This window comes from Manis pentadactyla, chromosome 4, assembly GCF_030020395.1.
Source record: "Manis pentadactyla isolate mManPen7 chromosome 4, mManPen7.hap1, whole genome shotgun sequence".
Taxonomy (NCBI): Eukaryota; Metazoa; Chordata; class Mammalia; order Pholidota; family Manidae; genus Manis; species Manis pentadactyla.
Genome location: NC_080022.1, coordinates 16,517,492 through 16,526,547, shown reverse-complemented (window position 1 = coordinate 16,526,547; position 9,056 = coordinate 16,517,492).

Here is a 9,056-nt window from a genome sequence, read left to right as displayed (position 1 = left end):
GCAATGAGAGTCAACACCTCGCTCTCTATTGCCAGGCACCTTTGCCACATGCCACATGCATCGTGCAGGGGGCATCCTAGGGAAGAAGATGGAACTTTCTCCGTCCTTGAGAGCTGACCTTCCAGTGGACTGTCTCAGCCACCAGATGCCAGACACCCTACAGACATGATCTCACATTCTTCTGGGGAAGTGTTTTGCTGCCTTTTTCCAGATGAGGAAATAGAGACACAGACATACTAGCCACAGGTCTGAAGTTGCATAGCCTGTGAGCGATGGAGCCAGAACTAGAACTGATGCAAAAGCTACAAAAGTCTGACCTCATCTCTATATGGCCTATCACTCCCAGAGTGGGGGCTTGCCTGAGAAATCCAGTGAGCCCACTAGTCCAGTTTCCTTATCAGCTGCCAGAGGGATCTTTCTAACGCATAATGACCATATCTCAATTCCTTCAGCAGCACCCACTGAATTGGTGCTTGTTGAGTACCTGATGGATGGACTCTCTGCCTTGCTGTTTTTGATGTTCCTTCTGCCCTCCACCCAAAGTTGCTCATGGGCTGGCCTGGGTCTCACTCAAGGGAGTACCAGGATGGGGAGAGTTGGATGTGACTGCTTCTTTGCTAGATGCTAGCCAGGCGTTAAGGATTCAGAAATAAACTAGACACTATCAACAGAGTGAAAAGGCAACCCATTGAATGGGAGAAGATATTTACAAATCATCTATTTAAGACGGGATTAATATCTAGAATATATAAAGAACTCCTACAATTCAACAACAAAAAACCCAACAGCCCAATGAAAAAAATGGGCAAAGGACTTGAATAGACATTTCCCCAAAGAAGATATACAGATGGTCAAATAGTACACAGAGGGATGCTCAACATCAGTAATCATTAAGGAAATACAAATCAAAACCACAAAGAGATGACACTTTACACCCAGTAGGATGGCTATTACCAAAACAATAGAAAATAACAAATGTTGGAGAGGATGTGGAGAAACTGGAACCCTTGTGCACAGTTGGTGGGAATGTTAAATGGTGCAGCTACTGGGGAAAACAGTATGACAGCTCCTCAAAAAGTTAAATATAGAATTACCAAATGACCCAACAATTCCACTTATGGCTATTTACCCAATTCCACTCTTGGGTAACGAAAGCAGGGTCTCAAGGAGGTATTTGTACACCCAGGTTTATAGCACCACCATTCACAATAGCCAAAAGGAAACAACCCAAATGCCTTCATCATTGGATGAATGGATAAACAAAATGTGGTATATCCATACAATGGAATATTATTCAGCCTTATAAAGTAATGAAATTCTGATACATGATACAACTTGGGTGAACCTTGAGGACATTATGCTAAGTGAAATAAGCCCATCAAAAAAAACAAATACTGTATGACTCCATGTATATGAGGTACTTAGTCATATTCATAGAAACAGAAACTAGAGCAGTGGATGCTGGGGGCTGGGGGAAGGGGAAATGCAGAGTTAGTGTTTAATGGGTCTAGAAATTCCAGTTTGGGAAAATGAAAAGAATTCTGTGGATGGGGTGGTGTTGGTCACACAACAAGGTGATGTACTTAATGCCACCAAACGTACATTTAAAAATGGTTAAGATGGTCAATTTTGTGTTATGTATATTGTATGACAACTTTTGACAAAAGAAGGAAAGACTCCCTGCCCCTGAGCACCTCGCAGCCCATCAGATGAGGCAGGGGAGGGTGACACGCCGTCCAGGGAGTGAGCCAAACTTCCTGCGGAGCTGAAGCACAGGCCTCTCGCCAGACAGAGCAGGAGGAGTGCCAGCAGGGCTGGAAAGGGTGAAAATGTGCAGGGGGCACCAATAGCCCACACAAGAGTCACATCCAAGACAGTGTTGAGAAATGAGTCAGGAGTTGAGAGGCCAGGGCTCTGAGGACTGGCTCAGTCCCTGACCTGCTGTGTGATCTTGGGCAAGTCGGTGCTCCTCTCTGGGCCCCAGCTCCCTTGACTGCAGAATGTTGGGCTGAGTTCAGGGGACACCTGAGGGCCCTGAGAAGGGGCGGCGGGCTGAGGGCAGATGGAAGGGACAGGCTCCGGGTCCTGCCCTGGCTCTACCAGAGATGCAATACCTTAATGCCTTCATCTTCTCTCTTGGGCCTCTATGTGCAATTGTCCTTGAACTAGAGATTCTATTACTTAAGATGGGGATGAGGAGGTAAAGCCCACTCCTCATGGTGCTCTGAAACTCTGTAGGGTTGTGAACTGTTCCATAAGCAGAGAGTGGAGACCACGAGCATTTTCAAGTCTCTCCTGTCTGACTAAAGCCCCTCCGTGTCACCCCATCTTGACTGGTGTGTGGTCTCAGTGCCCACATCTGTAAAATGGCTCAGAGGCTTTAAGAGAATGAAAACTTCAGTGAGGCTTAAGAGGATGAAAGGAGAACCTGCAAAGCGCTGCACCTGGGCCTGGCCCAGGAAGGCACCGGAGGGCAGGACCGACATGCTGCTGGCCGGCAGCATCTCCCTGCCCACCTGCACCTGCCTCCAGGGGTCCAGGGCGTGACAGCCTTGCCTGAAAGAAGTTACGTCTCTTGCGCCCCCACCGCAGGAGGAGCCCCGCTCTCTTCCCCACGCTGCAGCCACGGCCTCTGGGCAGTGCTGGGTCACATCTGGGGTTAAAGTCATTGTCGTAATTAATGGAACACCAAAGAGCCAGCAGCTGCTCCCTGTCTGTCTCCTGCCAGGGACCTGGATAAATTAATCAGCTCAATCTGAGTCTGCTCCAGCTGCCCCACCAATGCCAGGGGCCTGGCTTAGCCCTGCCAGCAGCGAGGGCTGTGGGCGCCCAGAGTAGCACGAATTCCTGGAGGCTGGTGCGAGGGTGGAATCATCCCTTTTCCACCTGGGACACCCCCACCCCATGCTAGGGAGTCGCTCCTCACCATCTGCCTCTCCAGCCCCTGGCATACACCTCCCCCAGCCCCCACCATTGCTCTGGAACTCTGGGGTCTTTCTAGATCAGAATGCAGCAAACCAGTCGTGCAGCCCTGGATATTCTGCATGCCTCCTCGGAGCCTTGGGCTTCTCCTATGTGAAATGGGGTAGCTAAGTTCTGCTCTTTCTGTCCACTCTAGGGGCTGGGGAGGATCAAGTGAGATACAGAAACGAATATGCCCTCTGGTAATGCAGCGTTTCTTAGTGGCTGTTAATTCAGCAGATAAGGTGGAGCACAACCTCATTAGGATTATGGGTTCTGATGCCAGACTTCCCCCGACCTTAGCAGAGCTGCTTAACCTCTCAGGGCTTCCTGTTTCTCATCAGTAAACTGTCCTTTCCATGCATCCTCATTGATGAGAACAGTGCAGAGCAGGTTCTGTGGTCGTCCCCAAGTTGTAAGGGAGGAGGTTGAGGAGAGGTAAGTGACTTGCCTGAGTCCCACTGGTTAGAGGACTGGGTGCTGGCTCATCCAGACCCAGCACCCTCGGCCTTTAGGCTGGGCAGCCTGCCTGACAATCTGGTAACTTTGCTGCTGCGGGACACAGCCCTGGATGACCCCTGTACCCAGGCTGTTTAACAGGCTCCAGAATCAGAGGGGTGGGTGGAACCTCAAAGGCCTCATCTAAAGGTTCCCCACCCAGCTGGGCAGGAGAATCACCTGGGAAGCTTATTAAACAAAAGATTCCCAGGCACTCTCCCAAGCCCCCTGGATGTGTTCATCTGTACACTTCACCTGCTCTGTGAAGCCCAATCTGGCCCCATAAAGATGGGATGGCTCAGTATCAATATATGGTTGCCTCCCATCCCCTCACAATGAGGACAGAGACCAAAGAAGGCATAAGGGACTCATCGCGGGCTCCAGGCCCAGGAAAATGTGAATTCAAGCCCACCACTGGGAACCTGTCTGACGGTGAGCAAGGTATCTCTCACTGCTCTGAGGCTCAGCTTCCTCGTCTGTGAAATGGGGTGGCTGTACCCACTCACAGGATTGGTTGTGGGGATTAAATAAGAACTATGTGAATACAAGTTACCATTGGTTCTGACTCCCAAATGCAATCACTCTGAGCCATGCTCTACAGCCTAGGATTAACTGGCAAGATCACTGAAGCACAAGTGCAGTCTTTTTCCTCACCTGCTTAAAACCCTTCTAACTCCTTGTTACTCTAAAGACCAGTCCTCAGCTCTGAGTGGGACAGAGGAACAGAGTCACCCAGAGCCAAACTGGGGCCAGGCGCACTCCTTCCTAGCTGCAGGACCTCAGGAGAAATTCTGACCCAGCTGGCAGCCAGGCAGTCACTTCCTCCTGGGTCGGCCCCCTGCCATCGGCAGAGCTGGCTCACTCTGCCAGAGCCCTTTCACACCCATGCTCCTCCCTGGGACGCAGCCACTGGGGGGCACCCCCCTTTGTGCATTTCACAGGGACAGACTGAGGCCCAGGGAGGTAAAGGGACACCCCCAGGACTCAACCTTTGTCTTCAGGCAGGGCCGAACTGCTCAGGCAGGGAAGGGGTTCCTCCTGGCTCTCAGACCCACAGGGCCTGCCCCTCCAGCATCCTCAAGTCTGGTGTATGGGGGCTGATGATAGTGGACCCAGCTAGTGCTACCTGGGGACGAGACCTGCAAAGATAAAGGAGGGGACTCTGTCTGGACTCCAGACACAGGTCACCAACGCTGGGATGAAAGCCCTACCCCAAAGCAAAGAAATGCTCTCCCTTAACAAATCTTAACTCTTGGTGTTATTATTATTAATTATCATTATCATCCCCCCGTGTCCCCAGAGCCACGGTGGCTGGAGTGATCATGAAAGAAGTCATGTGTGCATGACATGCTTGTGTCCACGGCGGGATGTGTGTGTGTTTCTGAGCACATGCACAGGAGGAAACCTGTGTGAGATGTAACCTTAGCACACACTAAGAACAATGGTAATGATAACAGTGCACTCGGCGAGGGCTCACTGTGTGCCAGGGATGCTACCAAGACCACGTGTCATCTCTCCTCACCCGACAGCTACCCCATGGGGTCCGTCACATGCTCATCCCTTTCTACAGATGGGGAAACTGAGACTCTGGTGAGGTGATGACCAAGGGCCACACAGCTTGTCCACGGCAGAGCTGGGACCCCACCAGACTTGTGGGCTCACTTTGGCTTTGCTGCCCTGACCCCCATGGGATTTGGATAAGAGGTGGAGGGTCTGGCAGTGCAACCTTGTCCCTGGGCTTGTGGGGTTACCATGCCTGTGCCCCAGGAGGGAGGGAGGGATGGATCATCACCCATGAGTACACGAAATGCAGGGACCCTACGGGCTGAGCCCAGGATTACCATGGAGGCCAGGAGGGCCTGGGGGCTTGGCCTCTATCAGGGCTGACAGTGCTCTCCCTGGGGTGGTTCTGATGGAGGAAAGAGAAACAGGTGGGGGCTCCACGGGTCTGGGCAGCTCCCAGTGAGGGAGGGGCCTGATCCTGAGGGGGTGAAAGGCCTGGCTGGGGCCCTTCCTGGCCGTGGTCCCCAGCACTGACATGTCACAGGCAACCCTGGGCCCAGCTGTGCTACATCATGCATCTGTATGCCCAGGACAGACATAAAGATCTCACATCTGGGGTCTCAGGCTTGAAGAACCAAGAACATGGCACCAAGGTTGCTTCTGCAATCCCAGGGTCTGCATGCACTAAACCGTTAAGAAATCAGCAACTATCTCTAACTGCTGTGTGTCCTTGGATAAGTCTCTTTACCTCTCTCTGCCTCTGCTTCTTTCTGATTTGATGATGAGACTGAGTCACAGCCCAGCCTCTCTCTGCTCACAGAGGAACGAACAGGAGCCCCATCACCCATCACTTACCCCGTGAGCCGGATACGTGAGCCAGCCCCAGTCCCCGTGGATGGTCGATGTGTCCAGTAAGTTCACTGTAAAACAGGAGACAAGAGGGCATTAGACCCCCTGAGGCCCCCCTTCCCTAGTCCCACGAGAGCAGGCCGACCCAGCACACTGGCCTGCTCTCACACGGACACGCCAGCTCTGTGTCTCTGTGTGACTTCCCTCTTCCCTTACCCCTCGGGGCAGTTCAAGTTCTCTCTTGCCTAAGCCTTCTTCTACCACTTCAGCCAAAACGTGATTTTCTAGACTCCCAGAACACAAGCTGTTCGGCAAGTGGTAGTGTAGTGGAATGCCTAAGAGCTGGGCTCAGGGGTCAGGGAGGCCTGGGTCAGAATCCCAGCTCTGCCATGTAGGAGCTGTGTGTCCTTGACCACATCCCTGGGCCTCAGTTTCCTCTTGTGGAATATGGGGGTGATAGTGGTTCCCATCTCACAGGATGTTGTAAGGATGCCCTGACCCTTGCCTCACTCATGGGGCATGATGGCATTCAGAAGCACCCACCAATGTTCGTGCTGTGAGTCCCTCCCCCAGGGGGACCGGCCCCAGCTTTGCAATCATCAGCATCCCCCAGGAGGAACCTGGCACCTAATAGGTCCTCTGTGCACACTGAAGTGGAGGGATTTAAAGAAGAAAGGGCTACCTCTTAGTGAGTGCCTACTATGTGCTGAGCTCTGTAAGAGGCCTTTAGACACCTCATCTGTGACCCACACAACAATCCCAAGGGTAGTAATTCTTATCTTTACACCGAGGATGGAAACAGTGAGCCCCACAGGGGTAGGTGGCAGGCCTGGCATTCAGAGTACCTGTTGTGGCAACCACAGATAAAGCCACCAGCCTGGGCAGCCCGGGTCCAAGGAACATAACCTCTGAGCAGTCACCATAGTGGGGACAGAGCACTGGCCTGAAAGGCAAGTCTATCCTAAGCCTAACCCTCAATGGGGGACCCTGCAAAGTCTCAACACACAGTGGAGAAAAGAGCCCACCTTTGGGATCAGATACCACTAGGCTCATATCTCAACACAGTTACTTAGTAACAGGTGACCTGCTCTTCTTTGAACCTCAATTTGCTCATTTGTGAAATGGGCATAACAATACCTAAGGTGAGGATAAGCTGTAAAGCCTAGAATCAATGCCTTCCTAAAGCTAGTTCCTTTCCCTAAGTCCTGCTCTTCCTGCCTCTCTCCTTGTACCTCAGATGCACTCAGACCCACCCACTCACAGTGATAAGGGTACCCCAAACTGTTAAGAAATCAGGGGCTTGAATCTTAATTGCTGTGTATCCTTGAATAAGTCCCTTCACCTCTCTGGGCCTCTGTTTCCTTGGATCTCTCTGCTGATAGTTGTATGAGAGGGCTTTCCCTTTCTCTCTCTCTTCCATGTACCCCCTCTTCCAGCCAGCACTCACGGGTTTCCAACTACCCCAATCACCAGCTTGGTAGGTCACAGAGGATTCAAGCTGGGGGGCCCTCCAGGAACTTTCCCGCAGGGAAGCTGGGCGTCCTTCTGCCTGAGATTTGCATAGCTCTGCGCCTGCCCCTCAGAGATTGAAACAAGTGTCCTTAGGAAATGTTAGAGTGAGGATGTTATTTGCTGATTTTCTTCCCCCTCTTATTCTCTCCACCCCATTGCCAGGGGCCCACAGAGGCTGCTGGAGAGAGGGCTTGCAGAAGCAGTGGTGGGGGGTGGGGGGCCTCTGCGCTCCTCCCTGGTCCCCAGGGGCCAGATGGGATCAGGGGATGGAGCCAGTGTCCAATGTCCGCAGAGGCATCTCCCCTCCCCAAGCCGGCCCCACGCCAGGGGCACAGGCAGAGAAACCCTCCCACCTCCCTTCCTCCCTCTCAGGCAATGGAGAGAAAACTGGGTCAGACAGCTCTCTCTTCCTGCTGGCTGGTGGGAGGGGGAAGGGGGCCTCACTGCAGTTTCCCCCAGACCAGCAGAGCCTAGTTTGGGGAGAGGGTGTGGAGAGGGTGCTCCCCCACTACAATCCACCTGGCAGATGGGGGCTCTTAGCTAGAGGGCCTCTTCTCCAGCTCTCTGATGCAGCTCAGACCCACGCCTTGCCAGGGGCCAAGGGAATGAATGTCCACCACTTAGATTTCTCCCCCTGGAACACGCTGACTCTAGGGGCAGCCGCCTGCAGACCACCCCACTTTCCAGGCCCTTCCCTCCTCTGGGAAGCCCCATCGCATCTGCGGCTGATTCTTGATCATCCAGCCAGGGGGCTCACACGATCCAAAGATAAGTCAAAAGTCGATTCTATTGGATTCAGGAAGAGCTATAGAATTCCTTGGCTGCTTGTTCCGATTCCTTCCAGACCCTTCTCTGCCTCCCCACCCCCACCCTCTCCCCTTCTTCCCTACCTCATGTCCCCTCCTGTGGGGGGAACACAGACTGTCTGCCATGGGAAGCTCCAGACCCACAGGAGGTTTTATCAGGGCTGGAGAAAATTCCAGCATTAGGCCCACCAGGCCTGGGCCCGAGTCCCTTTGGCACATCAGACCCTGCTGGTCGCCAGGCCTGGACTGTCTCCTACCTTTGCATGGCTGGACTGTGGGTCTGTGTGACATCTGTGAAGTCAGTTCCCCTCTCTGGTCCTGTCTCCCACTTGCAAATGGAAGGACTGGACTCAACAGTCTCTGGGGGCCTTCAATGAAGTGCACAGTTAACCCCTCTGTGCCTCAGTTTCCTTATCTGTAAGATGTCCGTAGGCATCCCTCTTGGGCCTACCCGCCCAGGCTCTTCTGGGGCTCAAAAGGGGTCCCTCTCCTGCTCTAAGAAGTACAGATCATTCCTAAGCCTTTCCTGTTCAACTGCGGAAGGCATTACGCGATTTCTTTTTTTCTCCAGCACTGTCACCTTCCCCCATTCCATTTTGCTGAGACTAATACTTAAATTGATTTACATTCCCTGAGGATGCAGTGCATGATGGTGAAGCTGGAGAATTCGGGGTGGCCAGGGGATGTCAGCCAGGATGCGACTGCCTCCGAGATCACCCCAAAGTGGTGGATAATCCACACCAGAGAGTGAAGAGGGGCTGTGAGCCTCGTGGGGCCTGGGGGGCATCTCTGCAGGCGCAGGGCCCTCTCCCAGCCCTGTGACAGACCTGGTGTAAGGTCACTCGGCCAGGCCAGAGAACTGTCACCTTTGTAGAGCCCCAGCTGGGAAGAAAGCCCTCTCCCTGGGTTCCAACAGTCTCCTGGGCT